Here is an 8,991-nt window from a genome sequence, read left to right on the forward strand (position 1 = left end):
CACACACTCACACACACACACAGAGAGAGAGACACTGAAAATCTTGATGCCCTTTCTTCTCCTAGACTAGAAATTGTAGTTAATAATTTCTGCTTTACATGTTCCCAAGGATCCCTGTGCCATGTTCTATCTGACTACTGAAATGACTTGATGCCTTAGAAAACATGACTTACCAGAGTTCCGGTTCTATGTGCGGCAGACAGGGAGTGGGCACAGTGGACAACCTCACTGTCCCCAATTCTATCTGCTTTGGTCCTAGTTTCCTTGTACAAAGTCAGAAATTCTGGTGTATACTCCTCTCCTGGCAACCCATGCCCACAACTGCACCTTTGAAAGTCTTTCTCTTCCTCCAAGGAAAGGACTTCTTGGTATTTGGAAGGCTGAGGCAGGGGAATCATTGCAAGCATGAGGCCAGCTTAGGCTATATAGTGAGACACTGTCTTGAAAGGGGGAGTGGAGGGAGGTAGAAGGGGAAGGGAAAGGGAGCAGAAGGAAGCAGAGGGGTAAGGAGGGATAGAGGGATGGGGTGCTGTAAACATCTATCTCCAATGCTCACCAACACAGCTCTAGCTTTCATAAACTCCATAAAGACTCCCAATATAAGGGTGCACCGTCATTCACCGAACACACACACACACACACACACACACACACACACACACACTTACACATACAGTCATCTCATGCAAAGCCTCCATCCAAAGAGAGAGCACACAGCTTAGGCTCAGAGCCTCTAGGTGAATGGCAGTCAGCCTCTGCATTTGGACACTGTGCCCTAGGACTCAGAGGCAACACATCAGAGGACATCTGCACACCATGCTTACCCTGTCACCATTCTCAGTAGCCAAGATGTGGGATCAGCCTGAGCATCCATCAGTAGACCATTGAATATGTCCTGGTACACATACAAATGGAATTTTATCCAGACACAAAAGGCATGGAATTAAGTCTTTGGTAGGAAAACTGGAGTCCACTGCATTAAGCAAAATCAACCAGACACCGAGAAGCAAATACTATAATTTTTGTCTCGTTTGTGAGTCTTGTAATTCTTTAAAGAATCTTTATGGGTTCTTAACAGATCCAAAAACAAAAAACAAAAAACAAACAGAAAAACAAAACAAAAAAAACAAAAAAAAAAACAAAAACAAAACCCAGCTATGTCCATATGTCACGAAGGCAACAAAGGCCTGGAGATGGAAGGAGACTAGGCAGGGGAGTGGGGGATGGGTGTGAGCAGGAAAGTCAGATACGGTAAAGAACATGACATGGTTAAAGGAAGTTGTCTTGATGCAACCCAGCACTGTGGAAAATAAATAGACATTGATATAAAAAAATGAAGAAGGAAAAAGAAAAATAAAAGGTTACAATTTCAGCGTCAGAGACACTGATGAGGCTGAGGACCGCCACCTACATTCCAAATGCACCAAGAGCCATCTCCCCCTGGCCTGAGTTGGCTTAGGAATCATTCCTTTGAAATTTAAAAACACTCGCTCAGTCAAATATGACCATTCGACATACAGTACAGAAGCCAGGGAGATGGATTCACAACTAAAGCACTTTCCATCGAAGCACAGAGACCTAGGTACAACTCCCCTCCCATAGAAACCCATATAAATGGTGGGAGGGATCAAAGGGGGTGGAAGTGGTGGTTGCCTATAATTAAAGCCTGGGAAGGCAGAGTTAGGGATTCCAGAGAGGAAAGTGGCAAGCAGAACTGGTCATATCAATGAGTCTGGTTTTGACTGAAAGACCTTGCTCTGGAGAATCTGATAGGAAAGCAATGAAAATCTATGACATCATATCACACATACACACATGTCTGACAACAGGGGTCACGAACCAGAGCTCCGCGGAACTAAAGCACTTCCTGAAGACTGCACATGGACAGACTGGCGTCTCCAGCTGCATATGTAGCAGAGCATGACCGTGCTCTGCACCAATGGGAGGAGCCCTTGGTCGTGCCAAGGCTGGGCCTTCCAGGAAATAGAATGTCATGCTGGGGAGGCAGCAAGGGGCTGTTTTTGCAGAGGGGGAAACACATTTGAAGAAGACAGGGCAGCAGAAAAGGATAGGGATAGGGGGCTTATGGATGGAGGCCTCACACATGGAGTCTTCATATTTTCTATGCATTTAACATCAATGGCAAGGCCACTCACTTCCTAACCTCCGAGTGGGTAAACTATCCCCCACTGATATTCCCACGTTATTATTTGCTAAAATCTATATCACATCTTTCTTGCCCTGGACACCATTGGGCATCTCTCCTGGGTCTGCTTATTCTCATGCTCTTCTATGTCAGCTGCTTCTCTGTCCTGAAAGTCTGTCCTGGAGAATCTCCATGCCTTCTTACTCTCTGGACCTTTGTCCAAGCATCCTGAAACACCTGCTCTGTCTGCCCTGCCTAGACACTGGCTATCAATATCTCTATTTTCCAATCAGAACCAACTGAAGCAGGCTCCCTGATTCATAAGTTCAGGACACTATGATAAGCATGAGAATAAAATCAGCTACAATAACTATTTGTATGTGATTTTCTGGGAACAATATTCCCCAAATTTTAATATTCTGTTAAAGTACTAGAATCATAGAAAATACCAAGTAGACACATAATAACAATAATAATATAATATAATGTAATAAAAGTGATAATAAAAATACTAATAAATATAATAATAATATAATATAATTAATATAATAAAATGATAATAAAAATAATAAATATAATAATATAATATAATAAAAATGATAATAAAAATAATAAATATAATATAATATAATGATAATAAAAAGAATAATAAATATAATAATTAAATTAATAAATAATAATAAAAATAAAATAAGCATCATCATAATCATCATCAAAGCATAAGTGAACAGAGAAATAAAAATACAAAAACTGTGAAGGAAAAATACCAAGTCACACATAAAGCTGATCACATTAGACTAACACCTGAATTTTCAATGGATAATCTATAATAAAAATGGGCTTGGATCACCTTTCAACACATTGTCAGAGAATACAGATACTAGCCTAGAATTTATTACTGAGAGAATGTATCATTCACATCAACACAAGAGGTGAAACTTTACATAGCATAATCAACAGGAAGCCATGTCTCTTCAGCAACCTTAGTCTAAAAATGGGAAATCGCATTCTGAAAATAAGGGATATTCTCAGGAGGACAGAAATGGTAAATAACCCAGTAGTAATTCATCAGAAGAGGGAAAAAGTATGGGGCATCAACAAAATTAAAAAAGACTCATAAATACTCCTCATTAATAACGCTAAGCATAGGGGTTGGGGATTTCGCTCAGTGGTTAGAGCGCTTGCCTCGGAAGCGCAAGGCCCTGGGTTCTGTCCCCAGCTCTGAAAAAAAAAATTCTAAGCATTAACTGTCCCACACCAATAATATACAGGCTATCAGTTAGTATAGGAAAACAGGTTTCTTTCTCCTGCATCCAAAAAGTACATTTATTTTAGATACAATTGCATACTCGTGTTTAGAATGCAATTGCCCATAATTCTTCTATTTGTTTCTTTTCTTTTTTTTTTGGTAAGTATATTTATTGTTCATTAGTTTTTTATAAAAATAGCAGATTTTCTTTTTAATAGTAAGTGTAGAATTTTCATTTATATGTTTTTTCTTTTTTGGGGGGGAGGGTGTTCCCCTCTCCATCCTCCCCCCATTACCGCCCTCCCCCCAACAATCACGTTCACTTGGGGTTCAGTCTTAGCAGGACCCAGGGCTTTCCCTTCCACTGGTGCTCTTACTAGGCTATTCATTGCTACCTATGAGGTCAGAGTCCAGGGTCAGTCCATGTATAGTCTTTAGGTAGTGGCTTAGTCCCTGGAAGCTCTGGTTGCTTGACATTGTTGTTCATATGGCGTCTCGAGCCCCTTCAAGCTCTTCCAGTCCTTTCTCTGATTCCTTCAACGGGGGTCCCGTTCTCAGTTCAGTGGTGTGCTGCTGGCATACGCCTCTGTGTTTTCTGTATTCTGGCTGTGTCTCTCAGGAGCGATCTACATCCGGTTCCTGTCGGCCTGCACTTCTTTGCTTCATCCATCTTGTCTAATTGGATGACTGTATATGTATGGGCCACATGTGCGGCAGGCTCTGAATGGACGTTTCTTGTGTGTCTGTTCTAATCTTTGTCTCTCTATTCCCTGCCAAGGGTATTCTTGTTCCCTTTTAAAGAACAAGTGAAGCATTCACATTTTGATCATCCGTCTTGCGTTTCATTCGTTCTAGGCATCTAGGGTAATTCAAACATTTGGGCTAATAGCCACTTATCAATGAGTGCATACCATGTATGTTTTTCTCTAATTGGGTTACCTCACTCAGGATGATATTTTCCAGTTCCAACCATTTGCTTACGTATTTCATAAAGTCATTGTTTTTGATAGCTGAGTAATATTCCATTGTGTAGATGTACCACATTTTCTGTATCCATTCCTCTGCTGAAGGACATCTGGGTTCTTTCCAGCTTCTGGCTAGTATAAATAAGGCTGCCATGAATATTGTGGAGTGTTTTTTTATATGTTGGGGCATCTTTTGGGTATATGCCCAAGAGAGGTATAGCTGGATCCTCAGGCAGTTTAAATGTCCAATTTTCTGAGGAACCTCCAGACTGATTTCCAGAATGGTTGTACCGGTCTGCAATCTGACCAACAATGGAGGAGTGTTCCTCTTTCTCCACATCCTCGCCAGCATCTCCTGTCCCCTGAGTTTTTGATCTTAGCCATTCTCACTGGTGTGAGGTGAAATCTCAGGGTTGTTTTGATTTGCATTTCCCTTATGACTAAAGATGCTGAACATTTCTTTAGGTGTTTCTCAGCCATTCAGCATTCCTCAGCTGTGAATTCTTTGTTTAGCTCTGAACCCCATTTTTTTAATAGGGTTATTTGTTTCCGTGCAGTCAAACTTCTTGAGATCTTTGTATATTTTGGATATAAGGCCTCTATCTGTTGTAGGATTGGTAAAGATCTTTTCCCAATCTGTTGGTTGCCGTTTTGTCCTAACCACAGTGTCCTTTGCCTTACAGAAGCTTTGCAGTTTTATGAGATCCCATTTGTCGATTCTTGATCTTAGAGCATAAGCCATTGGTGTTTTGTTCAGGAAATTTTTTCCAGTGCCCATGTGTTCCAGATGCTTCCCTAGTTTTCTTCTATTAGTTTGAATGTGTCTGGTTTGATGTGGAGGTCCTTGATCCACTTGGACTTAACCTTTGTACAGGGTGATAAGCATGGATCAATCTGCATTCTTCTACATGTTGCCCTCCAGTTGAACGAGCACCATTTGCTGAAAATGCTATCTTTTTTTTTCCATTCGATGCTTTTGGCTCCTTTGTCAAAAATCAAGAACCCATAGGTGTGTGGGTTCAATTCTAGGTCTTCCCTTGTGTTCCTTTGGTCCATCTGTCTGTCCCTGTACCAATACCATGCAGTTTTTAACACTTTTGCTCTGTAATACTGCTTGAGTTCAGGGATAGTGATTCACCCTGAAGTCCTTTTATTGTTGAAGATAGTTTTACTATCCTGGGTTTTTTGTTATTCCAGATGAATTTGCAAATTCTTCTGTCTAACTCTTTGAAGAATTGGATTTGTATATTGATGGGGATTGCATTGAATCTGTAGATCGCTTTAAGTAAAATGGACATTTTTACTATATTAATACTGCCAATCCATGAGCATGGGAGATCTATCCATCTTCTGAGGTCTTCTTCAATTTCTTTCCTCATTGTCTTGAAGTTCTTATTGTACAGATCTTTTACTTGCTTGGTTAAAGTCACACCGAGGTACTTTATATTATTTCGGTCTATTATGAAGGGTGTCATTTTCCTAATTTCTTTCTCGGCTTGTTTTTCTTTTGTGTAGATGAAGGCTACTGATTTATTTGAGTTAATTTTATACCCAGGCACTTTGCTGAAATTGTTATCAGCTTTAGTTCTCTGGTGGAACCTTTGGGATCACTTAAATATACTATCATATCAACTGCAAATAGTGATATTTTGACTTCTTCATTTCTGAGCTGTATCCCATTGTCCTCCTTTTGTTGTCTGATTGCTCTGGCAAGAACTTCAAGAACAATATTGAGTAAGTAGGGAGAGAGTGGGCAGCCTTGTCTAATTTCTGATTTTAGTGGGATTGCTTCAAGTTTCTCTCCATTTAGTTTAATGTTAGCAATTGCTTGCTGTATATGGCTTTTACTATGTTTAGGTATGGACCTTGAACTCCAATTCTTTCTAGGACTTTTATCAGGAAGGGGTGTTGAATTTAGTCAAATGCTTTATCAGCATTTAATGAAAGGATCATGTGGTTTTGTTCTTTCAGTTTGTTTATGTAATGGATCATGTTGATGGTTTTCCATATATTAAATCATCCCTGCATGCCTGGGATGAAGCCTACTTGATCATGGTGGATGATTGTTTTGATGTGCTCTTGGATTCGGTTTGCCAGAATTTTATTGAGTATTTTTGCATCAATATACATAAAGGAAATTGGTCTGAAGTTCTCTTTCTTAGTTGAGTCTTTGTGTGGTTTAGGTATAAGAGTAATTGTGGATTCATAGAAGGAATTAGGTAGTGCTCCATCTGTTGCTATTTTGTGGAATAGTTTGGATAATATTGGTATGAGGTCTTCTATGAAGGTGTGATAGAATTTTGCACTAAACCCATCTGGATCTGGGCTCTTTTTGGTTGGGAGACCTTTAATGACTGCTTCTATTTCCTTAGGAGTTTTGGGGTTGTTTAACTGGTTTATCTGTTCCTGACTTAACTTCGGTACCTGGTATCTGTCTAGGGAATTATCCATTTCCTTCAGATTTTCAAGTTTTGTTGAATATAGGCTTTTGTAGTAAGATCTGATGATTTTTTGAATTTCCTCTGAATCTGTAGTTTTGCCTCCCTTTTCATTTCTGATTTTGTTAATTTGGACACACTCTCTGAGTCCTCTCATTAGTCTTGCTAAGGGTTTATCTATCTTGTTGATTTTCTGAAAGAACCAACTTTTGGTTCTGTTGATTCTTTATATGGTCCTTTTGTTTCTACTTGGTTGATTTCTGCTCTGAGTTTGATTATTTTCTGCCTTCTACTCCTGGGTGTATTTGCTTCTTTTTGTTCTAGAGCTTTTAGGTGTGCTGTCAAGCTGCTGACATATGCTCTTTCCTGTTTCTTTCTGCAGGCACTCAGCGCTATGAGTTTTCCTCTTATCACAGCTTTCATTGTGTCCCATAAGTTTGGGTAAGTTGTATCTTCATTTTCACTAAATTCTAAATACTCTTTAATTTCTTTCTTTATTTCTTCCTTGACCAGGTTATCATTGAGTAGAGCACTGTTCACTTTCCACGTATATGTGGGCATTCTTCCCTTATTGTTATTGAAGACCAATTTTAGGCCGCGGTGGTCTGATAGCACGCATGGGATTATTTCTATCTTTCTGTACCTGTGGAGGCGCATTTTTGACCAAATATATGGTCAATTTTGGAGGATGTGCCATGAAGAGCTGAGAAGAAGGTATATCCTTTTACTTTAGGATAGAATGTTCTATAAATATCTGTTAAGTCCATTTGGCTCATGACTTCTCTTAGTCTGTCTACGTCTCTGTTTAATTTCTGTTTCCATGGTCTGTCCATTGATGAGAGTTGGGTGTTGAAATCTCCTACCATTATTGTGTGAGGTGCAAAGTGTGTTTTGAGCTTTAGTAATGTTACTTTTATATATTTAGGTGCCCTTGGATTTGGGGCATAGATATTGAGAATTGAGAGTTCATCTTCTTGGATTTTTCTTTGATGAATATGAAGTGACCTTCCTTATCTTTTTGGATGAATTTTAGTTGAAATTTGATTTTATTTGATATTAGAATGGCTACTCCAGCTTGCTTCACCTACCATTTGCTTGGAAATTTGTTTGCCAGGCTTTCACTCTGAAGTAGTGTCTGTCTTTTTCTCTGAGATGTGTTACCTGTAGGGAGCAGAATGCAGGGTCCTCAATGCGTATCCGGTTTGTTAATCTATGTCTTTTTATTGGGGAGTTGAGGCCATTGATGTTGAGAGATATTAAGGAATAGTGATTATTGCTTCCTGTTATATTCATATTTGGATATGAGGTTATGTTTGGGTGCTTTTTTACTCTTTGTTTTGTTGCCAAGACGATTAGTTTCTTGCTTATTCTAGGGTGTAACTTGCCGCCTTTTGTTGGGCTTTACCATTTATTATCCTTTGTAGTGCTGGATTTTTCGAAAGATATTGTGTAAATTTGGTTTTGTCATGGAATATTTTGGTTTCTCCATATATGTTATTTGAGAGTTTTGCAGGATACAGTAACCTGGGATGGCATTTGTGTTCTTTTACGGTCTGTATGACATCTGTCCAGGATCTTCTGGCTTTCATAGTTTTTGCGAAAAGTCTGGTGTGATTCTGATAGGTCTCCCTTTATATGTTACTTGACATTTTTCCCTTACTGCTTTAAATATTTTCTTTAAATTGTGCGATGGGGTTTTGACTATTATGTGACGGGAGGAGTTTCTTGTCTGGTCCAATCTATTTGGAGTTCTGTAGGCTTCTTGTATGCCTATGGGTATCTCTTTCTTTAGGTTTGTGAAATTTTCTTCTATGATTTTGTTGAAGATATTTACTGGTCCTTTGAGCTGGGAGTCTTCACTCTCTTCTATACCTATTATCATTAGGTTTGATCTTCTCATTGAGTCCTGGATTTCCTGTATGTTTTGGACCAGTAGCTTTTTCCGCTTTACATTATCTTCGCCAGTTGAGTAGATGATTTCTATGGAATCTTATCCTCTTGAGATTCTCTCTTCCATCTCTTGTATTCTGTTGTTGAAGATCATATCTACAGCTCTTTGTCTCTTCTTTTGTTGTTCTATATCCAGGAATGTTTCCATGTGTTCTTTCTTGATTGCTTCTATTTCCATTTTTAATTCCTTCAACTGTTTGATTGTGTTTCTGGGAATTCTTTCAGGGATTTTTGTGACTCCTC

The sequence above is a fragment of the Rattus norvegicus genome, chromosome 3 (assembly GCF_036323735.1).
Source record: "Rattus norvegicus strain BN/NHsdMcwi chromosome 3, GRCr8, whole genome shotgun sequence".
Classification (NCBI taxonomy): domain Eukaryota; kingdom Metazoa; phylum Chordata; class Mammalia; order Rodentia; family Muridae; genus Rattus; species Rattus norvegicus.